This window comes from Pseudophryne corroboree, chromosome 1 (genome assembly GCF_028390025.1).
Source record: "Pseudophryne corroboree isolate aPseCor3 chromosome 1, aPseCor3.hap2, whole genome shotgun sequence".
NCBI classification, from domain to species: Eukaryota; Metazoa; Chordata; class Amphibia; order Anura; family Myobatrachidae; genus Pseudophryne; species Pseudophryne corroboree.
Genome location: NC_086444.1, coordinates 576,219,533 through 576,239,407, shown reverse-complemented (window position 1 = coordinate 576,239,407; position 19,875 = coordinate 576,219,533). Strand labels below are relative to the sequence as shown.

At 44.3% G+C, this 19,875-nt stretch overlaps 1 long non-coding RNA gene across 3 annotated transcripts in view; it reads left to right on the top strand.

Moving 5' to 3' along the window:
* Nucleotides 1-16,810, top strand: part of LOC134899958 (uncharacterized) — a 173,412-nt gene extending 156,602 nt beyond the window's left edge. The window contains exons 4-6 of one of the 3 annotated variants that reach the window (XR_010173494.1): nt 11,464-11,527; nt 13,261-14,636; nt 15,583-16,810. This is a non-coding gene — a long non-coding RNA (uncharacterized LOC134899958). Of the gene's footprint in view, nt 1-11,463; nt 11,579-13,260; nt 14,637-15,582 lie in introns of all 3 variants that reach the window. The other 2 variants (XR_010173496.1, XR_010173488.1) reach the window with 2 other exon arrangements.
* The last annotated feature ends 3,065 nt before the right edge of the window (nt 16,811-19,875 follow it).

The following is a 19,875-nucleotide window of genomic DNA, read 5'->3' as shown; positions in this document are numbered from 1 at the left end:
GGTGAGGCAAGGCACACGAAGACCAGAGCTGTGACAGCTGAGCGGCAGTGGTGAATTTCCGGGCGGAGGCAGAGACTGGGAGACAGAGACGGCACTACAGAAGGTCCCCCAGCTCGCGGCTATTGACAAAACATCCGGCCACCTGACAGCGCAGATTTGGGGGAGGAATCCCGCTGCTGATCTCCTTTCTAGGTCCAGCACAAGTCCCCACTGACCTAATATTGCGGCTGTGAGACTCTACTGCTCTGAAAGCAGCTGCTAGCATCGACTCCACCTCCCACCAATGGAAAAGCAGGAGGGCGTGGCCATTGGCGTAATCAAATGGTCATTGGTTGGAACCAATGTACTGAAGACAGCAGAGTTCTGTAATTGAGACTCTATCACCCTTTCACACACACAGGTTCATAGAAGCTAGCGTTAACACATTGGGCTCAAAGTTAGTACAGCAACAGTGCACATATCCCAGGAAGCGGATTAAGGGATTTACAACCACATAGGACTACACAGGGACATGTCACCAAAAACTTCAATATTAGAGATAAAGTGACTCTTACCCAGGAGTGGTTATAAGTGAGTTCTTTCTTTAAGCATCAGCATGGACAAAGGTACCAGGGAGTAAAGAAGAGCAAAATTAATCATACAGTCAACTACAGCTCATAGGAACTGCGTTATAGTTGATTATTTGTTTATGTACTCTGTAATTGGGCGCTGCGGAACCCTTGTGGCGCCATATAAATAAAGGATAATAATAATAATAGTTTATTTCTACAGCTAAATTTAAATGCATTTAAGTCAAAGGATATCTGCTTGACTGACTAAATAGAGACACCTAGTGGAGGATATATGCTAACATCTGACTGAATGCTTATTATCCAGTGAGTTTAGTTACTACTGAAAAGGATAAAAGCTGATTACAGTACATTGTATGATCTGGAGTTACTACACCAATACAAGTATCTATTGGATATAAATCATACTACACTGTGGCATTGGAGCCATTAAAGAAGGATAGCTATAACTACAACTAGCCATATATATGCATATATATCTTTTACCTAAGTGAACTAAACGTTATCGTTACTGTACATAACTGCATAACGGAATACTGACTTTATGGCCTTATGTTTGTTTATCTGACTAATAACTACTATTGGAAGCCTTAGTTATCACAACATAGGCTTTAGGTGAAAGTGTATGGTTATGCCATGAGAGTCACCATAGTAAGTTGCAGTAATTTACCAATACCATCTTTACCTTCTATTTTATGTCATGGGGGTAAATTTACTAAGATGGGAGTTCTATTTAAGATGGGATGTTGCCCATAGCAACCAATCAGATTCTACTTCTCATTTATCTAGCTCCTTTCTAGAACATAATACCTGGAATCTGATTGGTTGCTATGGGCAACATCACATGTTAAATAGAACTCCCATCTTAGTAAATTTACCCCATGATATGTAGGTTACTTGTATTACAATCCCCTCCATGCACAGTGTAAAATGCTGGTTCTTTATACAGGGTAATAATACTCGAAATGTTACTAATATACTCTCTTGAAACTGAGCTTTAGGGACTACTTTACACGGACGATATTTCTGGGGCTTTGCAGAGTAGCTCAAGTGCAGGCTCGGACTGGCCTACAAGGGTATAGGGGAAACCACCGGTAGGCCCCACTGCCTGGGGGGCCCTCCTCCTCTAAGGATTAGGTTCTAGACTGTGCACTTGAATTATATATTATACATATGCTACCTTACACTGCACAGCATTATGATGTATTCGCTACAGTACATTGCTGTCATTAATTTGGCACATTATCATGCATGCACTAGCATTAATTACTATATAAATTATCAAGGAGTCCAGACCAGGTACTCTATAATGGTTAGCCAAACCTCTGTGGTGACTGGACACACCTCTAATCATGGGCCCCTACCACTGCATACCCCCGGTGGGCCCTTTGAAGCTCCAGTCCGACACTGCTCACGTACCCAGCCAAAAACTAGGGCTTTGTAATGCAGAGAGGGGGTGCAATTGGTAGGACATGCACAGAGATTGCATCTTCTGAATGGTTATCCCAACCCCCCCCCCCTCCCCCCATAGCCGTAGCCATTATAAGCTGTGACTGTATGATGTTTGCCAGCTGAGCAAGTTGTACTGCATTTGCGGATTATCTCAAATGAATATCATAATTGAATAGTTTAGGTATGATTCGTGGAACTGCACATCCCAGCAAGTTGTACTACATTTGCTGATTATCTCAAATGAATATCATGATTGAATAGTTTAGGTATATTGAAAAAGCGAGTTTTTTTTTTCGTTTTGTCTATTTTTTTTCCCCCTTTGTAAAGATATAGTTGGCTGACTTACTGGTATATAATGCCTGTTTTTCTAAGCTAATTTATGGCATTAGCTTAAAGGGGGATTGTATTGGGTGGAGTTTGCAATCATTGCATTCACATGGCTATTGTTCCTATTTAAAGTCGAGTATATGGCTGGATAGCCATCGGCTGGTAGTGCTTCCATAGCAGTGCTGACATAAAAGTGTTATTATAACAAAAGCGTTATACCTGCGTTAAACCGAAGGGAAACAACAACACACCAACACTACCACAAATGGTCTGCCTTAATGCCTCAAAAGTATGTAATTCATCTTATGCATATTATCTGTTTTTTAAAACCTATGAAAAGGCATCACTACAGTTCTCTCTTATGCAAACTCATGTATGTTTCTTGATGTAATGATTTCTTGTAATTGTCATTGCATGTTTGGGGAAGTTGCTCGGTGAAACAGTTTATTATTGCATACTGACAGGTGTTTACCTCCTTTGAACATTTGCCCATTGTGGTCAGGTGTACTATATCTTTATATTTAGTAAGGTGTAGTCATGGTGTAAAGGACAGAGTATGATTACTGATTAGTAAAAGAAAACAAATACTGAGCAACATCCCCAAACAGGTAATTTCAACTTTAAACTTGTCATTTATTTTGTACGCTCTGGACATGGCTACTAATAACAAATGCACAGCCAAAATTCTTAAAGCTATGTCTGCAAATGCTAGGAGCTTAGGAGACAAAATACCAGAGCTAATTGCGATAATGACAAGGGATAACCTGGATTTTGTGGCAATTACAGAGTCTTGGTGCAATGAGAATCATGACTGGGACATAGCTATACCAGGATACAATTTATTTAGGAAGGATAGAATAGGAAGAATAGGTGGAGGGGTAGCAATGTATGTGAAAAAAAGCATAAATACTACTTTAATACAAAATATTGAAGCCAAAACTGAGGCCCTTTGGGTCACCATAGAAACCGGGATAAGGACATTATTCGCATTGGGGTGATCTATAGACCACCAGGCCAGGGGCAGGATTTGGACAGGAACCTATTGTTGGACATCTCTAAAATGGCTTTAAAGGGAGAAGTCATAATCATGGGAGACTTTAATTTACCTGATGTAAATTGGGAGGGGTCTTTTGCAAGTTCAGCTACAAGTGGCAAATTTCTACATTCCTTACAGGGAGCATCTCTCAAGCAATTGGTGAAGGAGCCCACTCGCAAAGACTCAATATTAGATCTTATTCTTACAAATGGTGATAGGATATCTGATATATATGTGGGTGAGCACCTGGGATCCAGTGATCATCAAGCAGTATGGTTTAGTATAAAGACAGGATCCAACTCCTGTCACACAAAAACAAAGGTGTTGGATCTTAGAAATGCTGACTTTGCAAAAATGGGGAGATGTTTAAGTGATTCTTTGGTGGACTGGAGGAACTTGGATGGAGTGCAGGAGAGGTGGGAAAAACTGAAAAGTGCAATACTAAGTGCAACAGACCTTTGTATCAAAATGGTTAGGAAAAGCACCAGGAAAAGGAAGCCAGTGTGGTTCACAAAAGAAGTATCAACTAGTGTGAAAGCAAAAAAGGTGGCTTTTAGGAAATACAAAGACTCAAAATAATAACGACAAAGAGGTGTATCTGGACAGACGGAATGATGCTAAGAAAGTGATCAGACGTGCAAAGACAGAAGCTGAGGAGAAAATGGCCCAGTCAGTAGATAAAGGGGGCAAAACTTTTTTTAAGTATATAAGTGAAAGGAGAAAATCAAATGGAGGAATAATAAGACTTTAGACAGAGAGTGAGCATTTGGTGGAGGGAGACAAGGCAATAGCAGATCACCTAAATAATTATTTTTGCTCAGTATTTACTACAGAAGAAGGGATGGGGCCACAGTTAAGTTGCAAGGTTATTCATAAAAATAAGGTAGATGAAAATACATTTACAGAGGAGAAGGTCCTAACAGAACTTTCACAACTAAAAGTTGATAAATCAATGGGACCAGATAGGATACACCCAAGGATACACAAAGAGCTAAAATATGTGCTGGTTACACCTTTAACAGAATTATTTAACCAGTCACTAAATACAGGTGCCATTCCAGAGGACTGGAAAAGAGAAAATGTAGTTCCACTGCACAAAAGTGAAAGCAAGGAAGAAGTAAGTAACTACAGACCAGTAAGCCTTACATCAGTAGTAGGGAAAGTAATGGAAAAACTATTAAAAGAAAGAGTAGTGGAATATCTTAAATCAAACAACTTACAGGATCCAAAACAGCATGGATTTACTGGTGGGAGAGCATGCCAAACAAATCTTATTTACTTTTTTGACTCTGTGACGAAAATAATAGATCAAGGGGGAGCTGTAGATGTAGCATATCTAGACTTTAGTAAGGCATTTGACACTGTCCCACATCGCAGACTCCTAAATAAACTTGAAAGCCTGGGGGTGGATTATAAATCAGTTAAATGGATAAGAACCTGGTTGCAGGATAGGAAACAGACAGTCATAGTTAATGGAGGGCAATCTATGGAGGGAAATGTTACCAGTGGAGTACCCCAGGGATCTGTACTTGGTCCAGTTCTCTTTAATATCTTTGTTGGTGACATTGCAGATGGTATTGAAGGGAAGATATACCTTTTTCTCTAACGTCCTAGTGGATGCTGGGGACTCCGTCAGGACCATGGGGATTAGCGGCTCCGCAGGAGACAGGGCACAAAAATAAAGCTTTAGGATCAGGTGGTGTGCACTGGCTCCTCCCCCTATGACCCTCCTCCAAGCCTCAGTTAGGTTTTTGTGCCCGTCCGAGCAGGGTGCAATCTAGGTGGCTCTCATAAAGAGCTGCTTAGAAAAAGTTTTTAGGTTTTTTATTTTACAGTGAGTCCTGCTGGCAACAGGCTCACTGCAACGAGGGACTTAGGGGAGAAGAAGTGAACTCACCTGCGTGCAGGATGGATTGGCTTCTTAGGCTACTGGACACCATTAGCTCCAGAGGGATCGAACACAGGCCCAGCCATGGAGTCCGGTCCCGGAGCCGCGCCGCCGACCCCCTTGCAGATGCCGAAAAGCGAAGAGGTCCAGAAACCGGCGGCAGAAGACTTTTCAGTCTTCATGAGGTAGCGCACAGCACTGCAGCTGTGCGCCATTGTTGTCACACACTTCACACCAGCGGTCACGGAGGGTGCCGGGCGCTGCAGGGGGCGCCCTGGGCAGCAATGAGAATACCTTATTCTGGCTAAAAAATACATCACATATAGCCCCTGGGGCTATATGGATGTATTTAACCCCTGCCAGGTCTCTCAAACTCCGGAGAAGAGCCCGCCGAAATAGGGGGTGGGGCCTATCTCCTCAGCACACAGCGCCATTTTCCTGCTCAGCTCCGCTGCGAGGAAGGCTCCCAGGACTCTCCCCTGCACTGCACTACAGAAACAGGGTAAAACAGAGAGGGGGGGGCACTTTTTTTTGGCGTTTTTGATATATATTAAGCTGCTATAAGGGAGACAACACTTCTATAGGGTTGTTCCTATATATTTATAGCGCTTGGGTGTGTGCTGGCAAACTCTCCCTCTGTCTCCCCAAAGGGCTAGTGGGGTCCTGTCTTCGATAAGAGCATTCCCTGTGTGTCTGCTGTGTGTCGGTACGTGTGTGTCGACATGTATGAGGACGATGTTGGTGTGGAGGCGGAGCAATTGCCGGTAATGGTGATGTCACCCCCTAGGGAGTCGACACCGGAATGGATGGCTTTATTTATGGAATTACGTGATAATGTCAGCACATTACAAAAATCAGTTAACGACATGAGACGGCCGGAAAACCAGTTAGTACCTGTACAGGCGTCTCAGACACCGTCAGGGGCTGTAAAACGCCCTTTACCTCAGTCGGTCGACACAGACCCAGACACGGACACCGAATCTAGTGTCGACGGTGAAGAAACAAACGTATTTTCCAGTAGGGCCACACGTTATATGATCACGGCAATGAAGGAGGCTTTGCATATCCCTGATACTGCATGTACCACAAAAAGGGGTATTATGTGGGGTCTGAAAAAACTACCTATAGGTTTTCCTGAATCAGACGAATTGAATGAAGTGTGTGATGAAGCGTGGGTTAACCCCGATAAAAAACTGCTAATTTCAAAGAAGTTATTGGCATTATATCCTTTCCCGCCAGAGGTTAGGGCGCGCTGGGAAACACCCCCTAGGGTGGATAAGGCGCTCACACGCTTATCAAAACAAGTGGCGTTACCGTCTCCAGAAACGGCCGCCCTCAAGGATCCAGCGGATATATTGCCGTATAAGGGGGAGGAATTATTTGGGGTCGGTCTATCGGATTTGGTGGCCACGGCAACAGCCGGGAAATCCAGCTTTTTACCTCAGGTCCCCTCCCAACAGAAAAAGACACCGTCTTTTCAGCCGCAGTCCTTTCGTTCCTATAGGAACAAGCGGGCGAAAGGACAGTCATATTTGCCCCGAGGCAAAGGAAAGGGTAAGAGACTGCACCAAGCAGCTTCTTCCCACGAGCAGAAGCCCCCCCCGGCTTCTGCAAAGCCCTCAGCATGACGTTGGGGTTTTACAAGCGGACTCAGGGGCGGTGGGGGGTCGACTCAAGAATTTCAGCGCACAGTGGGCTCACTCACAGGTGGACCCCTGGATCCTGCAGATAGTATCTCAGGGTTACAGGTTGGAATTCGAGAAGTCTACCCCTCGCCGGTTCCTAAAGTCTGCTCTGCCAACGTCTCCCTCAGACAGGGCGACGGTATTGGAAGCCATTCACAAGCTGTATTCTCAGCAGGTGATAGTCAAGGTACCCCTCCTACAACAGGGAAAGGGGTATTATTCCACACTATTTGTGGTACCGAAGCCGGACGGCTCGGTAAGACCTATTCTAAATCTGAAATCTTTGAACCTGTACATACAAAAATTCAAGTTCAAGATGGAGTCACTCAGAGCAGTGATAGCGAATCTGGAAGAAGGGGACTTTATGGTGTCCCTGGACATCAAGGATGCTTACCTGCATGTCCCAATTTGCCCTTCACATCAAGGGTACCTCAGGTTCGTGGTGCAAAACTGTCATTATCAGTTTCAGACGCTGCCGTTTGGATTGTCCACGGCACCTCGGGTCTTTACCAAGGTAATGGCCGAAATGATGTTTCTTCTGCGAAGAAAAGGCGTATTAATTATCCCTTACTTGGACGATCTCCTGATAAGGGCAAGGTCCAGGGAACAGCTAGAGGACGTAGTAGCACTAACCCAAATAGTGCTGCAACAGCACGGGTGGATTCTGAATTTTCCAAAATCTCAATTGACCCCGACGACACGTCTGCTGTTCCTGGGAATGATTCTGGACACGGTTCAGAAAAAGGTGTTTCTTCGGGAGGAGAAAGCCAGGGAGTTATCCGAACTTGTCAGGAACCTCCTAAAACCAGGAAAAGTGTCTATGCATCAATGCACAAGAGTCCTGGGAAAGATGGTGGCTTCTTACGAAGCGATTCCATTCGGCAGATTCCACGCACGAACTTTTCAGTGGGATCTGCTGGACAAATGGTCCGGATCACATCTGCAGATGCATCAGCGGATAACCTTATCGCCACGGACAAGGGTGTCTCTTCTGTGGTGGTTGCAGAGTGCTCATCTGTTAGAGGGCCGCAGATTCGGCATACAGGACTGGGTCCTGGTGACCACGGATGCCAGTCTGAGAGGCTGGGGAGCGGTCACACAGGGAAGAAACTTCCAGGGAGTATGGTCAAGCCTGGAGATGTCTCTTCACATAAATATACTGGAGCTAAGAGCGATTTACAATGCTCTAAGCCTGGCAAAACCCCTGCTTCAGGGTCAGCCGGTGTTGATCCAGTCGGACAACATCACGGCAGTCGCCCACGTAAACAGACAGGGCGGCACAAGAAGCAGGAGAGCAATGGCAGAAGCTGCAAGGATTCTTCGCTGGGCGGAAGATCATGTGATAGCACTGTCAGCAGTGTTCATTCCGGGAGTGGACAACTGGGAAGCAGACTTCCTCAGCAGACACGATCTACACCCGGGAGAGTGGGGACTTCATCCAGAAGTCTTCCACATGATTGTGAACCGTTGGGAAAAACCAAAGGTGGACATGATGGCGTCTCGCCTCAACAAAAAACTGGACAGGTATTGCGCCAGGTCAAGAGACCCTCAGGCAATAGCTGTGGACGCTCTGGTAACACCGTGGGTGTTCCAGTCAGTGTATGTGTTTCCTCCTCTGCCTCTCATACCAAAAGTACTGAGAATTATACGGCAAAGGGGAGTAAGAACGATACTCGTGGCTCCGGATTGGCCAAGAAGAACTTGGTACCCGGAACTTCAGGAGATGCTCACGGAAGATCCGTGGCCTCTACCTCTAAGACGGGACCTGCTTCAGCAGGGACCGTGTCTATTCCAAGACTTACCGCGGCTGCGTTTGACGGCATGGCGGTTGAACGCCGAATTCTAAGGGAAAAAGGCATTCCGGAAGAGGTCATTCCTACACTGGTAAAAGCCAGGAAGGAGGTGACTGCACAACATTATCACCGCATTTGGAGAAAATATGTTGCGTGGTGTGAGGCCAGGAAGGCCCCCACGGAGGAATTTCAATTGGGTCGATTCCTACATTTCCTGCAAACAGGATTGTCTATGGGCCTCAAATTGGGGTCCATTAAGGTTCAAATTTCGGCCCTGTCGATTTTCTTCCAGAAAGAATTGGCTTCAGTTCCTGAAGTCCAGACTTTTGTAAAAGGAGTACTACATATACAGCCCCCGGTTGTGCCCCCAGTGGCTCCGTGGGACCTTAATGTAGTTTTGGATTTTCTCAAATCCCATTGGTTTGAGCCACTCAAATTGGCGGATTTGAAATATCTTACATGGAAAGTAACCATGCTACTGGCCCTGGCTTCAGCCAGGAGAGTGTCAGAATTGGCGGCTTTATCCTATAAAAGCCCATATCTGATTTTCCATTCGGACAGGGCAGAACTGCGGACGCGTCCGCATTTTCTGCCTAAGGTGGTGTCAGCGTTTCACCTGAACCAGCCTATTGTGGTGCCTGCGGCTACTAGCGAATTGGAGGATTCCAAGTTGCTGGACGTTGTCAGGGCATTGAAAATATATATTTCAAGGACGGCTGGAGTCAGAAAATCTGACTCGCTGTTTATACTGTATGCACCCAACAAGCTGGGTGCTCCTGCTTCTAAGCAGACGATTGCTCGTTGGATTTGTAGCACAATTCAACTTGCACATTCTGTGGCAGGCCTGCCACAGCCTAAATCTGTCAAGGCCCATTCCACAAGGAAGGTGGGCTCATCCTGGGCGGCTGCCCGAGGGGTCTCGGCATTACAACTCTGCCGAGCAGCTACGTGGTCGGGGGAGAACACGTTTGTAAAATTCTACAAATTTGATACCCTGGCTAAAGAGGACCTGGAGTTCTCTCATTCGGTGCTGCAGAGTCATCCGCACTCTCCCGCCCGTTTGGGAGCTTTGGTATAATCCCCATGGTCCTGACGGAGTCCCCAGCATCCACTAGGACGTTAGAGAAAATAAGATTTTACTTACCGATAAATCTATTTCTCGTAGTCCGTAGTGGATGCTGGGCGCCCATCCCAAGTGCGGATTGTCTGCAATACTTGTACATAGTTATTGTTACAAAAAAATCGGGTTGTTATTGTTGTGAGCCGTCTGTTCAGAGGCTCCTACGTTTGTCATACTGTTAACTGGGTTCAGATCACAAGTTGTACGGTGTGATTGGTGTGGCTGGTATGAGTCTTACCCGGGATTCAAAATCCTTCCTTATTGTGTACGCTCGTCCGGGCACAGTATCCTAACTGAGGCTTGGAGGAGGGTCATAGTGGGAGGAGCCAGTGCACACCACCTGATCCTAAAGCTTTATTTTTGTGCCCTGTCTCCTGCGGAGCCGCTAATCCCCATGGTCCTGACGGAGTCCCCAGCATCCACTACGGACTACGAGAAATAGATTTATCGGTAAGTAAAATCTTATTTTACAGATGATACAAAAATATGCAACAGGGTAGACACACCGGGAGGGGTAAAACAAATGATTAATGACCTAGGTAGGCTTGAGAAATGGTCAAGAACGTGGCAACTACAGTTTAATGCTAAAAAATGCAAAATCATGCACTTGGGTCTCAAAAACCCAAAGGCTAAATAAAGTATCAACGGTACTATAATGGAAACTACTGAGGAGGAAAGAGATTTAGGAGTCACTATTTCAAGTGACTTGAAGGCAGGAAAGCAATGCAACAAAGCAATGAGAAAGGCAAGTCAAATGCTTGGTTGCATAGGGAGCGGAATCAGTAGCAGGAAAAGAGAAGTGATAATGCCACTGTATAGGTCATTGGTACGGCCCCATCTGGAATACTGTGTCCAGTTCTGGAGACCCTATCTCCAGAAGGATATAAATACATTAGAGAGTGTACAAAGAAGGGCAACTAAAATGGTGCATGGCCTACATCACAAAACTTACCCGGAAAGGCTAAAAGATCTTAACATGTATAGTTTGGAGGAGAGAAGGGAAAGGGGGGACATGATAGAAACTTTCAAATATTTCAAGGGTCTTAACAAAGTTCAGGAGGGAAACATTCTTCAAAGGAAAAGAAGTATTAGAACTCGAAGGCATACATTGAGACTGGAGGGGGGAGGTTCAGGGGAAATCTAAGGAAAAATTACTTCACAGAAAGGGTAGTGGATAAGTGGAATAGCCTCCCATCAGAGGCGGTAGAGGCTAAGACTGTAGGGCAATTTAAACATGCTTGGGACAGGCATATGAATATCCTTACAAAGAATTAAGGTTAAAAAAGGGTTGAGATTGCCTAAATGATAAAATAAAAAAGGGGCAGACTAGATGGGCCAAGTGGTTCTTATCTGCCGTCAAATTCTATGTTTCTATGAGTTGATAATGCAGCTTTAATACAGAACACCTGACCAGCAACTGCACCTTCCCTCCGGAAGGCGGCGCCCCGGGCAAAAAGTCCTGCTTGCCTGTGGCAAGATCTTTTACTGGACACACCCTATATTCTTCTTTTTTTCTCCAATTTGTAATCTGCGTATACAATTAAAGTGATAGATGGACTCCAAATGTTTACATATAGTTTACTTCTTTTGCAGATGCGGTCATCAACTGCAGATGACTCCAAAGTGGAATTTGACTCTTCACCAGCAGCTGAGACAAGTAGATTGCAGAGCCATGGACCACCAGCAGATGTGTCTCCTGATTCAAAATGTCCCATATGCCTGAATAAGTTTGATAATGTCTCCCACCTAAACCAGTGTTTTCACAAGTTTTGTTTCAAGTGTAGAAAGGAATGGGCAAAATATCACCCTTTCACACGGGAGGCAATCTATATGCTAGCTGTCGGGATCCCGGCACTCACCATACCGATGCCGGGATCCCGACAGGCGGCATTCCTACTACTATTCTCCCTCTTTGGGTGTCCACGACACCCCTGGAGAGAGAATAAATAGCGTGGCGCGCCACAGTGCCTGCAGCGCGGCGAGCACAGCCAGACCACAAGGGGCTCTTTTGTGCTCGCCCGGCTGCCGATGCATGGGATCCCGGCACCGGTATGCTGGGTTCCCAAGCGTCGGTAAAACATAATGGACCCCTTTCACACACACAGGCTCATAGAAGCTAGCGATAACACGTTGGGCTCAAAGTTAGTACAGCAACAGTGCACCATATTTGTCTCACCTCCCTATAATGCCCTTTGATGGGTTGGTAATATGGGGTTTAAGTGATCAAAAATACCTTTATCTGGGGTATGTGATTGAATTTCCAAGGGATTCAACAAGCTATCATTATCCTCTTCCCTTTCTATCTTTAGTTTGCCCTGATTCTCACTCAGACCAAGGAGTTGTGACAGTCATTGTAGGGACTAACTCTAGCCTATCTAAGATTCTATCCGAGTGGTGCTTAAATCAAGAAAGAAGTCAGACTCTTCCTATAGCTGTTGACTCTCTCAATTCCCATGTTATGCAAGAGACCGATGCTACATCCATGTCGACAGAGCAGCATAAAGTGACTTCCCCTACAGAGGATTATTCCTTCATAAATAAAATCACTGAATGTTTCCAAGGTAGTGATATCACAGAGGAAGAAAAAACCCAGTTGATAAAATAACTTATTCTTCGTGAACAGATATTTTCCCTTGGAGATTGGGAATTAGGCATAGCACAGGGAGTCGAATATCGGATTAAACTTCGGGATGATAGTCCTTTCAGAGAACGTTCCAGGCGACTAGCTCCTGCCGACTTTGACCATGCCGACTTTGACACTAGAGGGACACACCCCATAGTCTTCTTTTTTTCTCCAATTTGTAATCCGTGTATACAATTAAAGTGATAGATGGACTCCAAATGTTTACATATAGGCCCTCATTCCGAGTCGTTCGCTCGGTATTTTTCATCGCATCGCAGTGAAATTCCGCTTAGTGCGCATGCGCAATATTCGCACTGCGACTGCGCCAAGTATCTTTGCTATGAAGAAAGTATTTTTACTCACGGCTTTCTCATCGCTCCGGCGAACGTAATGTGATTGACAGGAAATGGGTGTTACTGGGCGGAAACACGGCGTTTTATGGGCGTGTGGCTGAAAACGCTACCGTTTCCGGAAAAAACGCAGGAGTGGCCGGAGAAACGGGGGAGTGGTTGGGCGAACGCTGGGTGTGTTTGTGACGTCAAACCAGGAACGACAAGCACTGAACTGATCGCACAGGCAGAGTAAGTCTGGAGCTACTCTAAAACTGCTAAGTAGTTTGTGATCGCAATATTGCGAATACATCGGTCGCAATTTTAAGATGCTAAGATACACTCCCAGTAGGCGGCGGCTTAGCGTGTGTAACTCTGCTAAATTCGCCTAGCGACCGATCAACTCGGAATGAGGGCCATAGTTTGCTTCTTTTGCAGATGCTGTCATCAACTGCAGACGTTAGGAAGCATTTAAAACATCTGTTGGAAAATCACGTCATTGCAGATTCTGAAAGTCCTTATGCATCACCCATAGTAGCAACCAGGAAAAAGAATGGGGACATACGTTTGTGCTTTGACTATAGAACCCTGAAAAATTGCACCATAGTGGATCAGTAAACTGTTCCAAAAGTGGAAGAGGCATTAGATTGCCTACAGGGAAGCAAATGGTTTTCAGTTCTTGATTTACTCTGTGGTCATTACCAAATTCCAATGCATCCGGATGTCCGGGATAAGGCTGCATTCATCTGTCCCATTGGATTTTTAGAATTTATCAAGATGCCTCAAGGAATAAAAGGAGCTCTCACTACTTTGCAACGTACCATGGAGCAGACTGTGGGAGACATGTGTTACAGAGAAGTACTGGTCTATGTAGATGATGTCATCGTATTTGGAAAAACCTTGGATGAACGTAATGCCCGCTTGTTAAAAGTGCTGGACCGATTAAGTCAGCAAGGGTTAAAATTCTGCATAGACAAATGTAGACTGTGCCAAACCACCGTAAAGTACTTAGGACATGTGGTAAGTCGAGAAGGAATTTCAACCATACTGACAAGGTAGACGCCGTCTTTTGAATTTAAAGGATCTGCGCTCTTTTCTTGGTTACTGTGGCTATTATCGTCGTTTTGTTCCTCACTATTCCAAAATAGCTCGACCATTCACTGACCTCACCTTTGTAGGTCAGGGAATATACCAGCGTCAGCACAATCAATGTAAACCAGTAGCCTAAGTCAGTATAGGATTGTCCAAAAGCGAAAAGAAATATGTCGTACACAAACTTGAATTCTTGGCCCTCAAGTGGGCAGTAGTAGACAAGTTCCCTGGTTATTTGTCGGTTTGAATTGTAAACGTTGCTCCATACAACAACCCTCTTACCTATATTAATACCACAGATAAACTAGATGCTACAGGTCACCGCTGGTTGGCCGTCTTATCCAATTACAACTTCACTCTAAAGTATAAGTCTGGGATTCATTACGTTGATGCTGATGTATTATCAAGACTACAACATCCTCCTACAGACAGCACTAATGATGAATGGGTGGAGGTGCCTGCTCCTGCAATACGCAGCCCCTTTCATCAGACATTACTACTGAACAATCCATCCAAGGGAGCAGCAAATGTGCTAGGAGCATCTGGGTCAGCGCTACCGTTAATGTATTGCTGGATAACTCAAGCTGAACTCAATGATTTACCGCTGATCACCAAAGAGCAACTGAGAACAGAACAACAGCGTGATCCTCATTTGGCTTTAGTGATGCAGTATTGGCAGAATGGTTACATTGCTTCTGACTTAATTGGAATTTCCAACCAAGGTAAAATTTAACTACGGCAGAAAAATAAATTAGTGTTCAGACAGGAAATATTGTACAGAAAAACTAAGCCTAATGGAGAAATAAAGGTACAACTTGTTCTGCCTGCTGTGTATATACTGATGATCTTAAAGTCACTGCATGATCAACATGTACATTTAGGGTATGACAAAACACAAGCTCTGATTGCCAAACGAGTGTATTGGCCCTTGATAAACACTGATATAGACAAATACTGTAACAACTGTCGGAACTGCATTTTACATAAAACTCTTCCAATGCATGTGCTTCACTAGTGAATCTGAGTAGCTCCGGACTGCTAGAACTTGTGTGCATGGACTTTCTATCATCGCAAGGACCTAATGGACAGGAGAGCAATATCTTAATAGTGACTGATCACTTCACCCGATATGCCCAAGCTTTTGTCACTCCTGATCAGAGAGCCATTACTGTAGCCAAGACCCTTTGGAAGAAGTTTTTCATTCATTCATTATGGATTACCTTCCAGAAAACATACAGATCAGGGCGGCGACTTTGAAAGTAATCTTATTAATTAATTTTGTGCCTGTTGCGATATAAAGAATCACGTAAGGAGATCCCCAGCCTGATAGGACTATGCTTGGGACTCTGGAAAATAAGCAAGAGATACAATGGAAATGCTACATATGCCATCTTGTCCATGCATATAATTGTACCAAAAACGACGCCACTGGGTATTCCCCATATGTACTTATGTTTGGGAGAGAAGCACGTTTGCCAATCGATATATGCCTAGACACTTCCACTACTACCATAACATAAACTTCACACACACACAGTACTGTATGTTAAACGATTGAGAAAGGAAGTTAATGAAGCTTTTGAGATTGCCATCAAAGCATCCCAGAAACAAGGTGAAAAGAATAAGAGATTATAAAACAAAAAGTAACTGAACATGTTTTGTTACCAGGTGATAGATTACTACTCGAACGATTAGGATTTCCACATCATCAAAAGATTGCTAGTAGATGGCAGAGACTCCTTACCGAATAGTGAAAAAGCTACCTGATAGTCCGGTGTATCAACTTACTCCTGAGAGTGGAACTGGACCTCTACTTACTTACCATCGACAACATTTGCTACCTATTGGACAGGATATCTCTTTTCCAGATGTTACTAAAGTGGAAGAAGACCCAGCAGAATCAGTGACCCTTAATAAAGTAGATTCAGCTCATCCAAACCACTCATTAGGTGAATACACACCAACTGAATTCACTGACGTTGAGATGGGATATTTTTACATTAATGCATTTCAAAATGACATGCCAAACCAAAGTGAGACTACAAACTATTGAACAACAGATGATTGCTACAGGAAGGAGAAGTTGTAAATTCTGATTGTGGTAAATGGGACTGTGCCAGTGATAAGAATACCCAATCTCCCACACCTGATGTATTGTCAACTCCTTCAATTCCTAGGTCTGAGACTGCAACATCTGTATCTTGGGAAGAAACTAACCACACTCAAACACAACGCCTACATAGGCCGCCCATGATTCTTACCTATGATAGGCTAGGACATCTGACCCAGAAGCCACTCATGATACACCCTTGTGTGGTGCAGAGCCAGCCCACACCAATATGATGCCCTAGGCAAGATTTGGCTGGTGCCCCATAGCACCACCGCTAGTTTTGCCTCTGACCCTGCACCCCTTTCCCAGCACCATCACCCCTCACCCATAGTAATCCTAATTTTAGTTCTCCTACCCTCTGTAGAAACAATGCGCATTTCGGCGCACAGCTCAAAAAGAGGCGTGTTCTTGCTAGGAAGCGGCATAGCCACACAATAGCACTCCCAATTCAAATTACGCCACACAGTAGTGCAACTTTATTCACATTTTATCATGCAATATTGTCCCTTATTCACGTTAAATCACACAATAATGCCCCTTACACATATGCCGAACACTACTGCACCACCAACCCCCCCGCACACAGCACTCACATGGCCGCTAACACTGTGACCTCTGCCTCTGCTTGGATAAAGATGTGTCCTCATACATCTTGCCTCAATATGCCATGCAGCAGGAGATGCCTGGCGTGAGTCAGCTGGCAGCTCTGCTAACGTCGGGCACCTTTTTGTCTTATTTGCATTGCTTTGTGGCTAGGATGCACAAGCAGCTTCTTCTGACTAAAATGATATGCAGTATTCCTATATTCTGTGTGCGACTGTGGCTGTATCTGCATACGAAATGCTACATTAAAGTGATTTCCAGGAATACACTGTAACGCAGCATTTAGTATGTAGATACAGCCGCAGTAATACACAGAATATAGGCATGCTACATATCATTTTAATCAGCAGAAACTGCTTGTGCCCCTAGGCATACCAAATGTCCTAGGCATTTGCCTATGTCTAGGGCCGGCTCGTGTGGTGAATAGTTGGCCCTATTTTGGTTATAAAGATGACCCAGTGATCATATGACATTGAAATTTTATTAACATCTCATTGTAAAATGTTAATGTTAAATGCACAAGTGGTGATCTGTGTGATAACGAAACAGAAGATTATGATCCAGATCACCAGGGGAAGAATGTGATCATATATTTCATGCTATACTAAAGGTTGCGGACTGTAATATATTGTATATAATACATGAATTTACCTATGAATATTTGAACCCCTGTGGAGTAAGAGGAGGCTATATCATCTTTAAAACATATGTGCAATTGGACTCATATTCCTCTGCTTAGGAATATATGAATATACATCCATTTTGAGATAATGGGAGAGGGGATAGTATGGTGCCAGGAGCTATATAGACTGTATTAGGGACTAGAATGGGCATGAGACTGGCTCTGAGGTAAAGTACCTTACAACCTGAGTGGAAATAAACACTGTGCCCTCTAGGACAAGAGAGCAGTATAAAAAGGAGGACGAGCAGCGGTGCAAGTATGCGGTACGCTTGGGTACGGAGTACCTTTAAGAATTTGGCAGCTGGTATGCAGTACCACCTGCTACACACTTTGTCATTACCACAATTATAAAGTGCCACAAAGCAACAAGACCATGGTGCTTGGCAGCATGACAGCTCCTTCCACTTTGTCAGGGTTACTGGGAGTGCGACAGTGGCTGTATTTTCCTGTTATAATGGAGGCATTAATATATATCGTTATTAAATTGGGGGCATTACTATATATTTCTATTATACTGGAGGTATCACTATATATTTATTTTATATTGGAGGCATTACTATATATATATATTAGAGATGAGCGGGTTCGGTTCCTCGGAATCCGAACCCGCCGGAACTTCATGTTTTTTTTCACGGGTCCGAGCGACTCGGATCTTCCCGCCTTGCTCGGTTAACCCGAGCGCGCCCGAACGTCATCATGACGCTGTCGGATTCTCGCGAGACTCGGATTCTATATAAGGAGCCGCGCGTCGCCGCCATTTTCACACGTGCATTGAGATTGATAGGGAGAGGACGTGGCTGGCGTCCTCTCCATTTAGATTAGAAGAGAGAGAGTGAGATTGATTTGAGACAGAGACACTTGATTTACTGGAGCTTAGGAGTACTGTAGAGAGTGCAGAGTTTAGTAGTGACTGACCACAGTGACCACCAGACAGTGCAGTTTTATTTAATATAATCCGTTCTCTGCCTGAAAAAAAACGATACACAGTGACTCAGTCACATACCATATCTGTGTGCACTGCTCAGCCCAGTGTGCTGCATCATCTATGTATATATCTGACTGTGCTCACACAGCTTATAATTGTGGGGGAGACTGGGGAGCAGTGCCAGTTATAGGTTATAGCAGGAGCCAGGAGTACATATTATTAAAATTAAACAGTGCACACTTTTGCTGCAGGAGTGCCACTGCCAGTGTGACTGACCAGTGACCTGACCACACTGACCACCAGTATAGTTAGTAGTATACTATATTGTGATTGCCTGAAAAAGTTAAACACTCGTCGTGTGACTTGTGTGGTGTTTTTTTTTTTATTCTATAAAAAACTCATTCTGCTGACAGACAGTGTCCAGCAGGTCCGTCATTATATAATATATACCTGTCCGGCTGCAGTAGTGATATATATATATTTTTTATATCATTATTTATCATCCAGTCGCAGCAGACACAGTACGGTAGTTCACGGCTGTAGCTACCTCTGTGTCGGCACTCGGCAGTCCATCCATAATTGTATACCACCTACCCGTGGTTTTTTTTTCTTTCTTCTTTATACATACATACTACATCTCTTTATCAACCAGTCTATATTAGCAGCAGACACAGTACAGTAGTCCATGGCTGTAGCTACCTCTGTGTCGGCACTCGGCAGTCCATCCATAATTGTATACCACCTACCCGTGGTTTTTTTTTCTTTCTTCTTTATACATACATACTACATCTCTTTATCAACCAGTCTATATTAGCAGCAGACACAGTACAGTACGGTAGTCCACGGCTGTAGCTACCTCTGTGTCGGCACTCGGCAGTCCGTCCATAATTGTATACCACCTACCCGTGGTTTTTTTTTCTTTCTTCTTTATACATACATACTACATCTCTTTATCAACCAGTCTATATTAGCAGCAGACACAGTACAGTAGTCCACGGCTGTAGCTACCTCTGTGTCGGCACTCGGCAGTCCATCCATAATTGTATACCACCTACCCGTGGTTTTTTTTTCTTCTTTATACATACATACTACATCTCTTTATCAACCAGTCTATATTAGCAGCAGACACAGTACAGTACGGTAGTCCACGGCTGTAGCTACCTCTGTGTCGGCACTCGGCAGTCCGTCCATAATTGTATACCACCTACCCGTGGTTTTTTTTTCTTTCTTCTTTATACATACATACTACATCTCTTTATCAACCAGTCTATATTAGCAGCAGACACAGTACAGTAGTCCACGGCTGTAGCTACCTCTGTGTCGGCACTCGGCAGTCCATCCATAATTGTATACCACCTACCCGTGGTTTTTTTTTCTTTCTTCTTTATACATACATACTACATCTCTTTATCAACCAGTCTATATTAGCAGCAGACACAGTACAGTAGTCCACGGCTGTAGCTACCTCTGTGTCGGCACTCGGCAGTCCATCCATAATTGTATACCACCTACCCGGGTTTTTTTTTTCTTTCTTCTTTATACATACTACATCTCATTATCAACCAGTCTATATTAGCAGCAGACACAGTACGGTAGTCCACGGCTGTAGCTACCTCTGTGTCGGCACTCGGCAGTCCGTCC